The sequence below is a fragment of the Vicugna pacos genome, chromosome 34 (genome assembly GCF_048564905.1).
Source record: "Vicugna pacos chromosome 34, VicPac4, whole genome shotgun sequence".
In the NCBI taxonomy this organism is placed as follows: Eukaryota; Metazoa; Chordata; class Mammalia; order Artiodactyla; family Camelidae; genus Vicugna; species Vicugna pacos.
This window is the reverse complement of record NC_133020.1, coordinates 6061153-6079932: the sequence shown is the minus strand read 5'-3', so window position 1 is coordinate 6079932 and position 18780 is coordinate 6061153. Positions and strand designations below refer to the sequence as shown.

The 18780-nt window shown below is 43.5% G+C and overlaps 2 protein-coding genes across 2 annotated transcripts in view; one reads left to right on the top strand and one right to left on the bottom strand.

Moving 5' to 3' along the window:
* LMNTD1 (lamin tail domain containing 1) overlaps positions 1-12029 on the bottom strand; it is a 344922-nt gene extending 332893 nt beyond the window's left edge. The window contains exon 1 of the mRNA XM_072954580.1: positions 11555-12029. The gene's annotated coding sequence lies outside the window, so the exon portion shown is untranslated. The remainder of the gene's footprint in view (positions 1-11554) is intronic.
* Positions 12030-12184: 155 nt separating this feature from the next.
* Positions 12185-18780, top strand: part of RASSF8 (Ras association domain family member 8) — an 88510-nt gene continuing 81914 nt past the window's right edge. Inside the window, exon 1 of the mRNA XM_072954271.1 lies at positions 12185-12616. The gene's annotated coding sequence lies outside the window, so the exon portion shown is untranslated. The remainder of the gene's footprint in view (positions 12617-18780) is intronic.

The window sequence follows — 18780 nt, the reverse complement described above, 5'->3', positions numbered from 1 at the left end:
GGAAGAAGTAAAGGAAATGGAACTAACAATGTGAGTCTGTGTGCCGGGTCACATGCTAGTATATGATGAAGCAAGAAGGTGAAACCACTTCTCTCATAATTCCTCCTTTCAAAGAGCTCAATGCCCAGTACAAAACAAAACAAGTGCTTGGAGGGGGAAAAAAAAGGGATAATGGCTACCCTGCACTGGTGCCCACTCTAGGTCAGACCCAGTTAATCTTTCACCCACTCTATTTGGTAAACACTTATCATCTCATACCTTTTTACACATGCAGAAACTGAGGCCCAGACAGATAAACAAACTGCCCAAAGTCAGCACCACCAGCTCCACTCTGGATGCTAATCCACTCTCTTCACAGTTTGCCTGGAGCCATTTACAGTGCTCTGTTCTCTTGCCTTCAAGGGTGGGGTGAGGGGAGCCAGGAGGATAAAGGGTTAAAAATGGACAGACCACATTAGAAGGTGTCAATACATTTCTTTCTCAAATAGTCTATCCTTTTGTTAATTGTCTTTGCTCAGGCTCAGGAGCTCTGAAGAGTGCATTAATTTGCTTTTCATTTATCTAACAAAAAGACTCACTCGGGCACTCCCTGCATGCATAGTAACTACTGAGCTGGCTACTGGAGAGCAGGTTTGAAAGGACAGAAGGGCAGTCCAAGACGTGGTGCACACCCTCTGAGGACTGTAACCCAGTACTGGAAGCCTTTCAAACCTCCTTTAAACCCATATTACGTCCCAATGCATCTTCTCTTCTGCTTATGTTACTTTCTGCCAATATTAAGAAATTAGGAGACCATCATTAGTGTATTTTCTTTCAATTTTAGAAATCTGAATTTTAATCATTCATACGACTTATTCACGATCTCTAAAATATGCCCTAAGTGTGTCCTCGAGCTCCCACAGTAAACTATTTGTTACGTGCAAAGTAGTTCCTCTTCCGAATCACTTCTCTTTTCCAGCTCCAGCCTCCTGGAAAGAGAGAAATTTAAATTACCTGCCTTGACTGACTAGCCATCCAGTCTCCGAAGGTTTCCTTTCTCCTCATCCACCCTGGTTTGGGGGTTGATTGTCAAGGTCTGGGATTTTAGTTCCCATATTTCATTTTGTCTTGCTTGTTTTGCTCTTTTAAAGTTAATTTTTTTCCTAATAACTTCTTTTTATGCCCTGATTTACTCCTCTATAACAGGGCCAGACAGGACGAGGCCTCTTTCCTACACGGACCTCCAGAGTACAATTACCATTATTCTTTTATTACCAGAAAAGGGAAACTGACATGCTAGTCAGCTTTGATTAATTTCTGACACTGGGATTCTAGTAAATAGTGTTTTTGTTTTAAACAACACTTCCCTACAGAATATCAGGTGCTAAAATTAAAACACAGAACCAAAAAAAAAAAATCTCTGCTGTGAGAAGAAAAAGATCCCCTTTTCTTGGCTTCCTCTCTGAAACTACCCAGGGCTGAATTGATTATTTACTTCCGTCTAGAATCACTGGAGTATTATGCAGTTTTTTTCTGCAGTTTGACATGCTGTCATGACCCCTATTAGTACATGGGCTTCCCAGTTTTGTGGACAAGTAACACGAGGCTGTTTCTTTGTAGGGTATCCACTCTTTGTCCACTTATTTGTTAGAAAACACTAATGACTAACATTGCTCACAGGATAATGACTTTTTTGGAAAGCAATGCTCAGAAATCCATATATAAATTGAATGTTAGGTGTTAAGTCACAGAATAAAGTAAAAAATACATACAGAATTACATGCACTGAAATATTCTGTTCCTGGTACAAATTAAGCCTAACTTAATTTTTTTTCTCTGCGTGTTTTAGTTGGATTTTGAACTGCTCTTTGGGTCATTATTAGAAGCTGGAGCAAGCCTATTCTGCCATGTCTCTTCTCTTTCAGTGGCACCAATTATTTTAATTTATGATTCATATATTCAGAATGTTAGTGCTCGATGTGACATTTGAGGAACTTCTGTAAATCCTTACTATAAGAACAATGCAGCCCCAACTGGAAATGCAGCCCTCTTGGAATAAACACACCTGAGGGGTACACAGGGAATAGCGGAGGAGGAAAGCGGATGCCCATCAGGCGGCCGGATCTGCCAGCCAGTGCTGAGGCTCCAAGCACGGCCATCAGATCACACTTCCACCTTAGAGAGGTCCAGGAAGCCCACAGGGCTTGCCCGGGGTCACAAGACTAATGAAGGAGGACTAGCAATCACTGGGTCATTTCCTAGGATGGTCCCTGATCCAGTCAAACGTCCTTGAAAATGCACATAGTTTAACTCTTAGTCATAGTCATCTGTGGGTTATTTTCCCAGTTTGCTTGTAAATTGTCTTGGGAACTTATCAGTCATTCTAAAATGGTAGGTTAATATATTTTGTTGAGTGAACAATCCTTGTTGAGGAAGCCGGGACCCTGCTGGGCCTGCCGGACCTCACTCCTCACCCTTCGCCCTCAGGACACTCTGGGCACCAGGGGAGAGGAACCTGCCTAACTCAGACGTCCGTTCGCAATTTTTTTTTCATTTTTCAGTTTTATTAAGTAAAATTGATACAATTTAACTGCACATATACAGTATATTGCATGTAAATACAAATATTCAATATATTGCACATATTTTCTTTAATTTACATATATGTACCATTCATTGTTTCTAAGAACAGTTTAGAGCTTTAGCTGTTTAGACTTACATAGTAATCCAATCATAAAGGACAGTCAAATGTGCTTATACATATCCAAGAAATCAATCATCTAAGTTATAAACAGTAAGTAGTTCATTTGTGGCCTTTTTTTTTTTAGATTCCACATATAAGTGATATCATATGGCATTTTTCTCTCTCTTTCCAGCTTATTTCACTTAGAATGACAATCTCCAGGTCCAGTCATGTTGCAAATGGCATTATTTCATTCTTTCTTATGGCTGAGTAGCATTCCATTGCATTTATATACCACATCTTCTTTATCTAGTCATCTGTTGATGAACATTTGAGTTGCTTCCATGTCTTGGCTATTGTAAATAGTGCTGCTATGAGCACTGGGATGCATGTGTCTTTTTTAATTATATTTTTCTTTGGGTATATGCCCAGGAGTGGGATTACTGGATCATATGGTAAGTCTACTTTTAGTTTTTTAAGGAACCTCTGTACTGTCCTCCATCGTGGTTGCACCAATCTACATTCCCACTGACAGCGTAGGAGGCTTCCTTTCTCCCCAAACCCTCTCCAGCATTTATCATTTGTGGACTTTGGAATGATGGCCATTCTGTCTGGTGTGAGGTGATATCTTATTATAGTTTTGATTTGCATTTCTCTAACAAGTAGTGATGTTGAGCATCTTTTCATGTGCTTGTTGGCCATCTGTATGTCTTCTTTGGAGAGATATCTATTTAGGTCTTCTGTCTATTTTTGGATTGGGTTGCTTGTTTTTTTGATATTAAGGTATATGAGCTGCTTGTATATTTTGGAAATTAGTCCCTTGCTGTTCACATCATTTGCAAATATTTTTTCCCATTCTGCAGGTTGTCTTTTCATTGATGGTATCCTTAGCTGTGCAAAAGCTTTTAAGTTTAATTAGATCCCATTTGTTTATTTTTGCTTTTCCATTACTCCAGGAGCTGGTTCAAAAAATAAATTGCTGTGATTTATGTCCAAGAGTGTTGTGCCTATGTTTTCCTCTAGGAGTTTTATAATACCTGGTCTTACATTTACGTCTTTAATCCATTTTGAGTTTATTTTTGTACATGGTGTTAGAGAATGTTCTAATTTCAGTCTTTTACACATAGCTGTCCACTTTTCCCAGCACCACTTATTGAACAGACTATCTTTTCTCCAGTGTATATTCTTGCTTCCTTTGTTGTAGATTGACCGTATGTGTGTGGGTTTCTTTCTGGACTTTCTATCCTGTTCCATTGATTTATGTGTCTGTTTTTGTGCCAGTACCATGCTGTTTTGATTACTGTAGCTTAGTAACATAGTCTGAAGTCACAGAGTGTGATTACCCCAGCTCCATTCAATTTGCAATTCTAATCTTTGCACCTGAACCCATGCCAATTTTGTGCTTCATTCTCCCAGCTATTTTTGATTCTTCCTTCACTCTTTAATTACATATTGCAGTGGTAAAGAGTACAGATTTTGAAGCCAGACTTCCTGGGCTTGAACACCAGCTCTGGGAATCCCACTAATTAATGATGGAATCATTGGGTAAATTACTTAACGTCTCTATGCTTTAGCTTTCTAATCTATAAAATGGGTAAAACAATAGTACATAGCTGATAGGGTTATTGTGAGTGTATAAAAAGTTAATGTATGAGAGGCATTTAGAACAGTGCCAGGTATAGAGTATATTGAATCAGAAAATTATAATTCTTTTTTTTAAACTTTTTTTTAATTGAAGTATCATCAGTTACAATGTGTCAATTTCTGTTGTAATGCACAAGGTCCCAGTCATGCATATACATACTTCTATTAGTAGAAAATTATAATTCTTGGCTCTGTTGAAAATATATTCTCATCTAAGAGCCTGTAAACTATAATAATAACAGCAACACTTACATACCAGGCACTGAATGCTTTACACACATTATTCCAGTTAATCACAGTAACTCTTTATGTGCCACCAATAATACTCTCTCCTCTCCTCCACCTTATTTTTTTTTTTTTTTTTTTTTTGCAGATAAGAAAACGGGGGTCAGAGAATTTGAACAACGGAGTAAGAAGCAGAGTCAGGACTTAAACCAAGATCTGTCTTAGTATCTTCCCAACCTTTCTGAGAAAAGAGCCTTAGAGTTCTTTTGAAGTTCTTTTATTTAAATGGGTTGCCTGACCTCCCATCGGGTCAGGAAGACTGGGATTGCCACAGGGGCTGAAGAGCAGCAGCAGGAAGGGAAGGGTCTCTCCTGGACGGTGACAGACATAAGCTGATGACACCCTTAATGTCTTAACCAGACGACCTGCCTTCCCCTGTGTCACACGGCACCACGTGGGCTGCAAGGCTGAGGTCACTGACTCCTTGCTTACCTGAGTGCAGTATCAAGAAGTGTTCTGATGCCAAAGTGGTAGTTTTTAATCATTTCAATGTCAGTAGCTTTTGGACACATTTATTACTACCCCAGCCTTAGAGTAGAGGGAACATCAATTTCTTTTCCAGATTAGGAAAAAAATTATGATTTTGTTTTCTTCCTTTGGAGCCTACAAGTGGCCAGTGTTTGCACTCTTGGGCCACACTTACCTATTCTCAGTTGTCAACGTATCTTCCATGAGTCTAAGAGGGTGTCTTCAACAGAAAGTCTGGGGCTGAAGGGTCAGGGGAGGGAAGAGAAGGAAAGTCCCCAAGTTTATTAGGCAAACACCTGGGACTGCCTTGTCCCTGCTCCTGGACCACCTGCCCACACCTGTGTCTCCTTTGGGGCTCTCTGTCTGCTTCATTCACTCCCACACCGAACCCGAGCCTTCATCCAGCACCTCCCAGGACAGCTCTGCGTGCTCCCTGAAATTCAGGCGAATCAACTGCATGGCCTGTGTTTTCCCCAAAGACCCACCAGTAGCCCCGCTGCTGGACTGGCCTCGTGGGGCTAAACTGAGAAGGGGAATAGCGTGGGAAACATTTTTACTCTATTCCCTGGCCCCACACCCACCATCGCATCTAGCTATCAAACTGTTAGAAAATGTCAGAGAAGCTGAAGTTGAGTGTTTGTTATACGAAGACTGGTGGAAAGGCTGTTTGAGGAAATGCAGGCACAGCTCCAGCGGAGGGGAGATAGAAATCCTGGTGGGCAGCTGAGGGGCTGACAGAGGACAGGGAGGCAGGTGAGTACATTTCTAGGGCCAGTGGAAGAAAACCTAGGGGAGGTTGGCAAGTGGGCCCCAGACATCAGTCTCAATCTGAAGGTCCCCTTGTCCCACCCCAGCCTCTCTGGTTCTAGCCTAAATTTTCCTAACATCTTCAGTTCCGGCCCTGCGGAGCATCTCGCCTCAGTCTCCAAAGCCAGCACCAGCTGCCACGGCTTGGCACGAAGGGTAGGTGAGGAGAGAGGGAGTTCTCACGCCCAGGCTGGAGGACATGTGTTCCTCACATCCCCAGTTGTGCTCTGAGCACATTTTCCTCTGGAAACAAGGCTATCCGTGGGGTTTGGCCTCTGCAGTACCTTTCTTTTTTTTTTTTTTTAATATATTTTTATTGAAGTATAGTTAGTTTACAGTGTTTGTCAATTTCTGGTGTACAGCACAACGCTTCAGTCATATTAGTAGTGGGCTTCCGCTGTTACAGGGTCGTAGGGCTGGTCTGGGGCTCTCACCCATATATGATGTGTACTGGATCCCAGTGGTACCCTTCCCAGGTCCTTCTCTGGGGCCAGTACATGCATCTTTGGCTGCTGTGAGTGTTGGCTGCTAAATGCAGCTGCCTCCCTCTCAGAGAATCACCTTTACTCTTGCAGGAACAGGAAGTGCCTTGCCTTAGGGGTTACCACCAACCCACAGCCAATGAGTGACTGATAACAGTGGTACGGAAAGCCAGTCCCTTTGCCCCAAGGGACGCACTCAGGTGAAATTCCTGCTCTAGAGTTCCCCACTGGGTCATGCTGAAGCTGGTCTCCAGCTGGGAGCACATCTTTACTTTATCCCCCTTGCCCTGTGCTACGTCCCTCATTCCCCTTCTCCTGACGCAATACGTCCTTGCACCAGAATCCCTGTCTCAGGCTCTGCTTTCAGGGAACCTCTATTCCATACATTTATTAGAGGTCCTTTATGATCACCAGAGGTATGCATCTCTGGGGAAGCTAAGAATGAGATGCAGAGCAGCTTGACAGGACCCTAGACCAAATGTGGACATAGAGCCCAACTCAATTTACAATATTCCTGGGCCAATGCCTTATATCTGCTCTCTTGCTGATACCAACAGACCACAGTCTATCCAATCTGAAATAAAGATTTATTTATTCATACTCTAAGGTAATTCCTCTCTTACTACAGATTATGAATTATTATACTTATTAAGAGAATTAGAAGTACAGCATTTATCATTAATCAATACATTTGTTACAATTCTTAAAAATGTGGCTGGACAATTCTAACTTATTTTGTAATAACTATTCTTACTCTGATCATATAAATCTCACATTTTCAATCAGTTATTGGGTTCTTTTCCCTCCATCAACTATAAACTCTGCTGTTATGATTGGGTCCCTGATCAGGAGGCTCTGGTTAATCCAACAGTGTTATAAAACAGATGAGATTTCCAGTTTGCAATTAATAAAAAATATAATCAAAGACATAAAGGCAAAGCAGAAGATAATTTAATCTTTCTGTTACGATTCCAAAGTTGTATTGGGGGCATCATTATAAACCTTAATTACAGCCCTAGAGAAATCTGGGGAGATGGGTGAGCGGCATTCAGGCTGAAAGAATGTCAGACAGTCCAGATTTTACTGCATGAATTTACAAAGAGGCAGCTTTATAACATCAGGTCCCACATTCATGGTTTTCCCCCCAGGAGGCTGATCCTGTCATAGGCTCTTGTAGAGCCCCTATAGTTAATCCCAGTTGATTAATCCATTCTCCCAACCTATAATTTAAAAAAACAAGACTTTCACTTTCATTGGATTATCCTCTCCAAAAACTTCTACCTAAATAAGAGCCCAATCATACTTTAAATCCTATTTCTGAATATATCTGTATTTATTTCTTTTGGAATACCCTGTTATAATTTCCACTTATAGTTTATGCTTTATTTTTGTTCTAGACTATACTTCATTGCTTAACAAAACACACTGATAATTACCCTTCTATCCCATCAAATTATTGGAGGGTCTTTTAAGGAGTTGTTTATGATTTGGTACCTACACATTTTATTATTTTTTTTAATAAGGAACTATCATTAAATTAAAAATTCCTACAGATCTGAGAACTGTTGGCTGTTTCTAAAAAGCCTCTTTATGCTGGTCAAATAAATTACAATATTTATAGATCTTTGCAGTGTTTCAGTACATGTGCAAGATTTTCATTAGGAATGGTAAAGAAAGCCATATTTACTTGCTTTCTGCACCCATATACTGAAGAGAAGAAGAGAGAGAATTTTTTTCCTTCCAAACTTGTCAATAATAGTGAATAAATGAAGGCTTGTTAAGATAGGCTGAATAAGTCTAAATGACCCCATTTGTACAAATTTTAGTATATGACTTCAGGCTTCAAGGTAGTCTTGACGTCACAATATGGTTGCTGCAACTCCAGCCATTACATCTGTGTTTCAGGCAAGAATAGTGCTTGAGTTAGCCTGCTCACATGTGAGGACACACAAGTAAGTTTTCCCAGAAGTCCCATACAACACCCTCCATCCACATGGCCAATACTTAGTAACCCCTATCTGCAAGGAAGGTTGTGAAATAAAACTTTCCACTGGGCACAAAGTCAGATTTCTATTACTAAGGAAGAAGTGGAGAAAGGGAATGGGATAGGCGTCAGCATTATCTGCCTCACTTCCTCTGTCAATACATTTTTCCTCAGATGGACTGTGAGCTCACAGAAGGCTGAGATTACATCAATTTCTGTAATCCCAGAACCCAAGACAATACTGTATTTATTATGTTTTTATTATGTTTATTAATTAAGGAAGAAAATGGGACTCTCAGCTAGTTACAGATTAGGTGGAAGAAGATCCAAGGCAAGTATAACAGATGAGTAGGTGACATTAGCCGACTGCATGTATACGGTCACCCATTCATTTAATTGTTATGTCAGTGGATATTAACCGAGCTCCCAGTCTGAGCCAGGCCCTGTGTCAGGCATGGGGGAAACAGCGATAAACACAACACGGTCCCTGGCTTTAAGAAGGTTGTGGTGAAGGGGGGAGATTGGGGGAGGGTAGTGAGGGCACCATCAGGAAACAAGCAATTTCAGGGTCATGTGGTAAGAGACTGAGGAGTGGTCTGGACCACCGTTCGAGGTTAGGAAGCTGTAAGGAGTCTGGGTGAAACACAGAGTGGGGAAAGAAGTAGGGGGAAAGAAGGAGAAGACAGGTGGGGCTGGATAATAAGGAAACGTATATTCAGAAGTCCCTAATTTATTCCTGCCAACACACATACCTACTTGTTTGTGACAAGATGTTTTTGTCCCTTGGACTTCCTCATGAAAGGATTTCCTGACACTTGGCCCTTAATGGATCTGACCCACTGACAAGCTGCTTCTGGCCTAAACTGTAGTCACAACTGTGTTCCATGGGCCTTATCTGAGCATGACGCAACTGTCTTCCCAGCATCTCATCTTATGAGGCGGTGTTCCCTGGTGGACCCATGTGGGAAATGCTGGTCGAGATAAAATATTTCTCAAGCTTAGCAATATGATTCCACTCACACACACACACACACACAGAGTTCCAGAGAAAGAAATTTATCCCCAGGAACTGCAGGTGTGAACCTGGTTTCAACTGCATGGCTCACCAGAGGGATACAGGTTTAGTCGAACTAATGAGTCACCACTTCAGCAATCTCCCAGTCAAGTTAGTTATCCCAGTGACGAGCTGACCAGTAATGAAGACACTGTCATCTCTTCCTGCAAATTATTCAATGCAGTTCATAACATATGTGATTAGAAATGTGTCTATATCATACCTGTTCTCTCTGCCTAGCTTAGAAAGAGATGTCCCCCTAACCTTGAAGCAGAAGTCACAAAGAGAGAGAGATTGGGAGATGCTATGCTGTTGGCCTTGAAAACAGATGAGGCCACAAGCCAAGGAGTGCAGGTGGCACCTAGGAGCTGGAAAAGGCAAGGAAATGGATTCTCCCCCAGAGCCTCCAGAAGGAACACCGTCCACACCTTGATTTTAGGATTTCTGGCCTCTAGACGTGTAAGATAACACAGTCTTCGTTTTTTGTTTGTTTTTTTGCTTTGTTTTGGGGTTTTTTTTGCCACTGACTTGTTTATAACCAGCAGTAGTAACACATACAATGCATCTCCAGGTACTGTCCCCCCTTGTTCATTCTCACTGCTCTCCACAAACGTCTCTCCCCCTTGAGATTCTCCTCTTGAATGCATCTTCTCAGATTATTTCCTTGAAAATCAAATCAGATTATGTCACGGGGGCTTGAAGTGCACGGATACTCACTCATTCTAGTGAGGTTACTTTCAGGGACTATAATTAGAAACCAGAAATAAGCGTTGCTTACAAATCCTGCCAAGGATATTTGGTGCGATCTCAGGAAGGCTTAACAGGGATGTGATTATAGCTAAGAAAGCTCAAAACAAATTGTACCATATGCTGAAGAAAGAATGCATTAACCACAAAGGGCTGAGGTGGAGAAGAGATTTTTCTGGGTTTATACAGGCTGGACAGAGGTAAATTCACTGACTCTGGCAGCCACCAGGAAGGCACACTCTGGTTTGGATGTGGGGATACCTCACCCAGTACCTGGATCTTCGTAAGTGCTTCTAACTAAAAAGCAGACACAGTTTTTCATTGTATATTTCATCCTGATTTAAATGCTGGTCACATGAAAGCTGGTTGTCATGAGTCAGTCAACTTGCTCACCCCTAGATGCTTGATAAAATGGACGGCTGGACCCTCCTGGTGACCAACAGAAACTAGATTAAGGTTCTTCTATTTGGTAAGAGCCTGAGTCCTGGGTTAACAATAGCCACCCTCCTGCCTGTTATCACTCACCCCTATTTCAAAACCTCCATAAAAGAGGGATGACCATCACAGCAAAAAAAGGGGTGTGAAGATCTTAGAAGGAAAGAGAGGTGAGCACTGGCAGACGCCACAGAGAGCACAAGACAGGGACTGAATTTTTCCACTCAATTTGGCAATGAGGTGGCAACTGATGTGCAGTGGAGTGAGAGGCTGACCAGGGAATGAGAGCTTAGGAAATGTTAACTTCAGGGCTGGAAAACTCCTCTGAGGATCCAGGTCCTGTAGTGTCATCTTTAAAAAATTCCCCTCGGGTTTTACAGTTGAATCACAGAGAACCCTTCTTGTCCCCAAATCCTCCAAATGTTCATGAGCCACATCTGAGTCTTACCATCTCTCTCTCCTCAGCTCACCTCTGAGATAGAGGAACTAATGAGCTGTGTAATAATGAAACGTCAAAAACCAAGAGGAATAACCAAAGGCCTACAAATCCGAACTCCAAACAACACAAATCACGCCCTGAGTAGGACGACCGGTAACAAGTTGTGCTTCAAATTTAACATCCTTGTTCTGATGATAAAAAAACAAATGAGTGTCTGGAGAATCCACAGGGACATTTTATAATTGGAATGCTTCCTGGTATCCCATCCGTAATCCTCACCCCATCTCCCTCCAAATTTATAGCTGTTCCTGAGTTGTGGGCAAGTGTGAGCACAAGTCTGGACCAAAGACTGGATTCTGTCCAGTGGCTAGAGTAATTGTATGCCGTAAAAAAGAGGTGGAATAGTGAAAACCACGGGCACATCTGCGTTTCCATATGAAAGCGTTGCTTTTCCCTCCTTGACCGTTTGCTATATTTAAAGGTAGGTGGGGTGGGGGGAGCAGTTTTCTGAATCTGAGCCCAGCTCTTTCTAAACTTGGTTACTCACGTCTGATTCATTCGCTGTGTTTTTCGTCTCCTGTCTCTGTCACTGCCTGCTGCTGAGAAGGGGGTCGCTGAATCACTGCCACTCCAGATGAAAAGCAATTCAAACCCAGTCCTGAGGGGGATGGAAGGCCTTTTTTTTTTTTTTTTTTGCGTCTGCGGAAAAAGCCTCCTACTTTCCGGGGTGACCGTGAAGGACAGTTTTGCAAGTCTCACCCCCGGGCTATGGAAGGTTTTGCTCTGTGAGCGTAAGCGAGGCACCAGTCATCTCACCATTTCTGGCTTTCGTGTCCACGGGCCGCGGCGGGCCGGGCGGCGCGGGGGCCGCGCCCGGGGGGTCGTGGGGGGCGCCGCGGGCCCAAGCGGCCCCGCCGCGCTCCCCGCCGCTTTAAAAGCTCCCACAATGCAGCGCTGGCGTCCCAGTTCCGTTACAATGTCTCTCCCGGCGCCGGCGAACCGGCGAGGCGCGGGCGGGGGAGCCGGGCGGCGGCGGCTGTAACCCGAGCGCCCGGCCGAGGGGGGCGCCCCCGCGCCGCCGCTCTCGCGCGCTCAGCCCGCGGCCCGGCGAAGGGGCGGAGCCGCTCGGCCGCCCGGCCCGGCCCCCAGCCCGGCCCCCCGCCCAGAGGCACCGGCCGCGGGAGCGAGCCAGCCGCGGAGTCCGCCTCCCGCGCTCGCCCGGCGCCCCGCACCGCGCCCGGCGCCCCGCTTCTCCCCGAGCCTCACTCGCCCGCCCGCCCGCCAGCGGCATCGGCGCGGCGCTGGGGGGCGGCTCCGGCCGGCGGCGCCGCGGCTGCCCGCGCACTCACACACTCCGGCACCCCCGCCCGGGGCGTCCGCGCTCACCTAGCGCCCGCCCGGAGGTGCGCGGAGAGGGCGCGCCGGGGAGCTGGGGCCTCCCGCCGGTGCCGGGCGCGCGGCCCGCGGAGCGCCGGGGAGCGAGGCGCGCGGGGCTGTGCGACCGGGGACCGACGCTGGGCGGCCGCCGGGCTCCCGGCGCCGCCGCGTCCCCAGCGCCCCGGCCCGCCCCGCGGGGCGGCCTGCGGGGGCGGTGCAGTTGCGAAACTGAGTAAGTATTAACTTTACTGGGCGGCCGCGATCTCGGCAGCGTCCGGGACCCCTCCCTCCTCCTCCTCCCGGAGCCTGCGGGCTCCCCCTTCCCCGCCCCTCTCTGTGCACCTCGGGTTTCTCCGCCCGATCTGCCCCCACCCGGCTCCCGCCGCGGGCTCCCGCTTCCTCGGGTTCACCTTTTCCCCGCTGTCTCCCCTTTGCGCGTTCTCCCTGCCGCACACCCGCGCCTGCACTGAGAGTACGGGCTGGTTCCCAGCCTCTCTGTTTCCTCCCAGTGTCCTTGGCCGGGGAGTTTAGAGGCCACTTTTGTTGGGAAGAGAAATGTGTGTCTGGCTTCTTTAATATTTTCCTCTCCAGATGGAAATCGGATGCTCGCTTTGCCGAGCGGCGGTTTGGTGAACGCTTATTTTCTCCTATGGAAAAAAAAAAGATTGGTTTACAGGTTTTTAAATATTTGAACCTTCAGCCCTCCTCCGTCCCTATTCCCCCCTGTCGCCAACCCGCCTGGGGAAGGGAATCCAAAGGAAGGGACCTTCAAAGTAACTCCGTTTTGCAAGCTAGAAACTTTGAGAGGGCACGTTTCAGAAAGCTTATTTAAGATGAACTTGAAGGGACATGGGCTTTGAATGTGGGTCTTTGTGTGGCACAGGGTCTGACACGCTGAGTACCTGGGTTCCTATTCGAGTACTGCGTTGTTATTTTAGCATCGTAGAGCCGCCTGGTGCTGCTAAACCTCTACTTTCTCAGCATCAAATGGCATCTTGAGCAGAGCAAGCTCTGGAATAATTGCGGGTCAGTGTTGCCCCCATCTTTAGGGATTTAGAAGGGAAATAGATGCAGAGCACGTTTGATAGCTGACTTAAATCGGTCAGGTTAGCCCTTTCAATGCATCAAAGCACTGCATTAAAAAAATTCCTCTAGCTTGGTGACAGCGAGGACTAATATTTATGGGTTTTTCAATATAATGTGGCTCAGCAATTCTTCATTAGAACTCTTTTGGTCTCAGGAAGCACCTTTAAATATGTATAGATCTCAGATTTTCAGTCGGTTGAATTAACCACTGATACTCGTAGGAGGCCCCAGGTAGTCTTTTTTTCCCCCTCTTTTTCTTTCTTCTTTTCTTATGTCTTTCATCTTTGGATCGCCAGGAGTTGGCGATCATGGTGTGAAGGAACAGAATTATGGGACCCTTTCTTAATGGATTTTCCGCATACTATCCTTTTCCCCGGGGGAGGCAGTAGTGAATGCCAGCTAGCCCTCTGCAGGGAGAGGTGCCGGCGGACACAGGAGGCAGAATGGAGCGCTATCGTTTTTTGGAAGATGGTTTGTGAGATTTTTATCTTTTAGCTGGCATATTAACTGTATTTTTAATAATGTGTATCCCCATAGGGAATTCTCCGAAAACCATCAACAGTACATGTGACCATATCCCACTTTAAGAAGACTGAACATAATTTGATGACTATTTTGAAGGATCAGACCCAACAAAAATATAATTTGTAATGCAGATGGGAAAACCTTTCAAAAATCTCTTCCTCATTTTGTCTCCTTTTAAGAGTCTCAAGCTGGTACTCTTAATAGGCACATTTGGCAGTAATGGGCTGAATTCTTTCTAGGCTCATTGATAAAGCCTAATTTGGGGGCTTCAGTAGCTGAAGGAGGACATCTGAGAGCAGAGAGGGAGGAATTCCTGGAACTGTGCAGATGAGAAAGGCATTTCAGTTTGCTGAAGTGTCAACATGCTGCAGAAAAGCAGTCAGAAAGGAGAGAGAATGCTAAAGTTGTTTTTAGGGTGCATAATTACTGAACTTGGCATTTCGTTGAGATATTTAGGAATTGCAGATTTTAAATTCTATGAGGTTTTGGTATCATTTCTTTTTGCCTGGTATTTTTATTAAGCATTCAGTTTTTTAGTGTGAGTCTCAATGCTTGGCTTTTGTAATCTCTGTAGTGGGTGGTTTGCATTTGTTTTTGACTTGAATGCCTTGGTCATTTTGAAAAATTATGAGTTTTTCAGTTTCTTACTCATTATTTGATGCATCTGATGTTGATGTATGTACTAAATTGAGTAAAAATAAAGTCTGGTGTAGATGTTGTTGCTCTTTTCTTTAGGGTTGATTCCTGGCATAATGGCTTGTTTGCTCGTTTACTGTAAAACATTCAGGTTCTAGAGATCATTGCAAAACTCTTTGCAGGTAGAAGTAGAGTGGGGTTGGGAGTGGGATAGGAAAACATTATGCATCATAAATCTGAGGCTTTGGATTTAAAAAATAAAGTATCTCCTGTTTACTCTCCTCAGATGCTAGCTTGCTCCAATCCTAAATAGATTTCAAAATTCAACGTGTAGAGAGAGTTTCCAGGAGCTCTGTATAGTGGAAAGACTGCTTACCCCACAGCCAACCAGACAGACTCAGGTGGCAAGTGTGACTTTGTCACTCCTAGCCAAGGGAGCTTGCCATGCTACTTCAAGCTCCGTGATCTACCATTTGCTTTCTGTAAAATGGGGACATTACTACTAGAAGTGGTGCTGTGACAAGTAGAACACCTAATATAGTGCCTGGCACGTCTTAGCCAGTAAGTGGTGGCACCTCTGACTTCTCCAGAACTGAGCTCTTGATTGATACTCAACCTTTCAGACTGTTCCTTGTCTGTGTTTCATCTCATCCATCTAATGAGTGGCCGAGGCCAGAAGGCTGGAGTTACCTTCCACTCTCTCCTGTTCTGTCACCCCCACCCAACCAATTTGTCATAAAGTCCTGACTACTTTTCTGGCAAAATCTCTTTCAGACCTGTCTGGTTTTTAGTCTCCACTGTGCTGCCATCTTCATTCGAGCCACCGGCATCTTCCCCACTGCAGAGGCCTCCTGAACACACTCTGCCCCTCCACCCCACCCCCATGCCCTCTTCCCACTAGCAGCCAGAAAGAGAAGAAAGAAGTCACTTGCTGTCTAAAGTCCTTAAAGCTCTTATTCTTGGGATAAAATGCCAAATCTTCAGTATTCCCAAAAGGTCCCCTATCTTCATCTCTTTCCAGCTGCACTGTCCAGTTCTCCAGCAGACTCACCTCCAGGCCCCTGCTGCTGGTCTCTTTCAGAACCACCTCCCTGAGTAATTTCTTGTCCTTGGGTGCTGGTTCAGATATGCTCTATAAAGGTCTTCTCTGAGGAGGCCACCCTTATCATCATGTGACTTTAGAACCCCTTTATTGTCTCCGTCATAGCACAGTTATCTTTTCCTGCTTAATATTTATCACACTTAATAATTATGTGCTATTTGTTTAATGTTTCTCTCTTGCCCTTGAGGGCAGAAATAATACACGGTTTATTCACCCAGTGCCTACTATATATAATAGATGCTCAATAAATAGTTACTGTTGTAATGAAAAAGATGGTAGTATGCATTTTGTGTTTATAAACTGATTGCCTTCTTTATCACTGTTAAATCTACTTTTCACAACAGAAGAGCCAGACTGGCTGTCTCCAGTGTTCCTTCTTTGTTGGTTTTATGTATAATATGAAATGACCTTTACAGATAACCAGTAAAATTAATACCGTGGGACTCTGGAAAGTTCGTAGTAATAAATTGAGACACGTCTTAATTAGTGTCACCCTTGTGATTTTTCTGTTGTAGATAATCCCTTTTCTAAGCACATCATTAAAGGAACTGCGGTTTTTTCATCAGCACAGGATTACTGAAAGGAAAAAAAAAAACCTGACTATGTCATATTATTTTGCACGTGTCCTATAATAACATGTTAGTCAGCAGCTTTTGATTGCTCAGTGCTAGGATTCAAAGGACAGAAGGGAGAAAGGAGAGGTAGAGTTCTCAGGATGTTTATTCCTGTCCAGATGCTGACGTGACTTGCATCAATAACTAGATTATCACTTGACCACTTAGTTAAGGTAGAGATGTAGTTGTTTAAAAACGGGAGCCACCTAGAGGTCTGGAAGTTCTTTTTCCCTCTCTCACTAAATCATTCCTTGTTTTAGCCAAAAAAGTCTCATGACTTTCCAAAGCCAAGGCTTAAAGCTTTATTTTTGTCATGTGGTTGCTCTTTACAAAATGTTAGTTTGATGCACCATAACCCTGCAGTACTTTTGTCTTTATTGTTAACATTTCTGGCCTCTGCTTCTTGAATAATCAGCCACATTTTCTTTTGACTTGTTTTTTAGGACTTTAGTTTCATCTTAGAATTTTTCCTCACACCCTTGGACTGTAGTAATTCCAGTTCTTTTCTAGTTTTGTATCTTGTAGGTCACTAAGTATACTTGGGAGTTAATTGCAGTTAATTGTAGGATTTTATTTCTTTGCACTCAACCTCTGGGTTTCCCCAAAATGTTATACCTCTTTGTGGTTTGGACCCTGAGTTTTTGTTAGCCAGAAACTGAGCACCCTCGGGTTGGGAGAGCAGAGCAGGGAGGATTAAAGCATTTTTAAGCTCCTGCTATGTGCCAGGCTCTGGGCTAGGTGCTCTCACAAAAGAGGACTGAATAGTTCATCTGGTCAAAATCATAAAAAGGAACCTTAAGTTTTTTGTACACTTCCTTCACTAAATGAAATTGTTCCTGTTCCCTCGTTTCCCCACCTTTTTTTTTTTTTTCTAATCAGACAGGCATGTCAAGGAGAGATGTCCTTTCTAGCCAGACCCTTTACCTTACCTTGGTGCTTTTTTAGACCTGCCTTTTCTTGTGTAAAAGTGCTGGGAGTGGGGCCAGAGGGGGCACACCATGTGAATTGCCTCTGTGGGAGGCCTCTGTGCCCCAGGACACTTGCATCACGAGTAGCCACCACTGCTGGAGAAGAAAGTTATGGTTGGGAGCCCTTTTCATTTGCTCCTTCATGTATACATGTTTACTGGGCACTTTGGGTGACCTTGAATAAGTTGCCTGGAGGTTTTTTAGCACCAATAATATTTATTACCTATTTATTTCACAGCCTTGCCATAGGATTTAGAAGATTTACTTTTTGGCAGTTTTTTTTTTGCCACATTCAGCTGTATCACAAATCTCATTACAATTAACTTCAGTGCTGTCCAAGTTTTATGCATTAAGAAAAATATTTTCTTACTCAGTAGCATATGTTTTATTCTTTGTTTTGATAAAACATCAGATATAAACACAGGTTGTAACAAGAGGAGAGCTGTGATAATTTTCTACCAGGTTTTATTCACATGGGTGATATATTTTGTCACTCTTGTTAACAGTCATTGGCTTTTGAGTGCTAAGCCATGTTTATCTTTAGTTCTAGTAATTCTGTTATGGAAAATCACTCAAAGTTAAATTATTCTTCCAGATGTAAGTATATATGTTGAAAAACTTACGGTGTTCTTAATGGATGGATACTGGACAGAAAAGTAAGATCTTACTCTTTTTTTTTTTTTAAACATTTTTTACTGGGTTATGGTCATTTTACAATGTTGTGTCAAATTCCAGTGTAGAGCACAATTTTTCAGTTATACATGACATACATATATTCTTTGTCACATTTTTTTTTCGCTGTGAGCTACCACAAGATCTTGTATATATTTCCCTGTGGTAAGATCTTACTCTTATTTTTGCTTAAAATATTTGAATTGATCTATCATCTCTGAAACCCTCCTGTAGAAATACTATGGAAAGATAGATGTGGAATATTTTGAAATGTTTAAGGCAGAATTTGGCTATTTCTAAAACAAGTTCTAATACCTGATGCCATTAAACGTTAGGAAACCTAAAGTTGCTTATTTGTGCTATATTTCCTCCTTTTTTTTTTTTTTTTGCTGTAGAATGACTTCATCCCCTTACATTTCTTTTGCTTGAACAGCTTTATTGAGATATAATTAATACGCAGTAAACTGCATACATTTAAGTGTACAATTTGATAACTTTGATTTTTGTATAAAATACGAAATCATCACCATGATCAAGATAATGCACAGACCTATTCCCCTCCTCAGATTTCCCCAATCCGCTTTGTAATCCTTCCCCTTTCCATCCCACTCTCCCCCCAAACCGCAGCTTTGCTTTCTGCCTCTATAGAGTAGTTTGCATTTTCTAGAATTTTAAATGAGTGGAATTGTGTAGTGTGTACTCTTTAGGGTCTGGCTTCTTTCCCTCAGAATAACTATTTGGAGATTCATTCATGTTGCTGTACGTAGGAGTAGTGCGTTCCTTCTCATGGCTC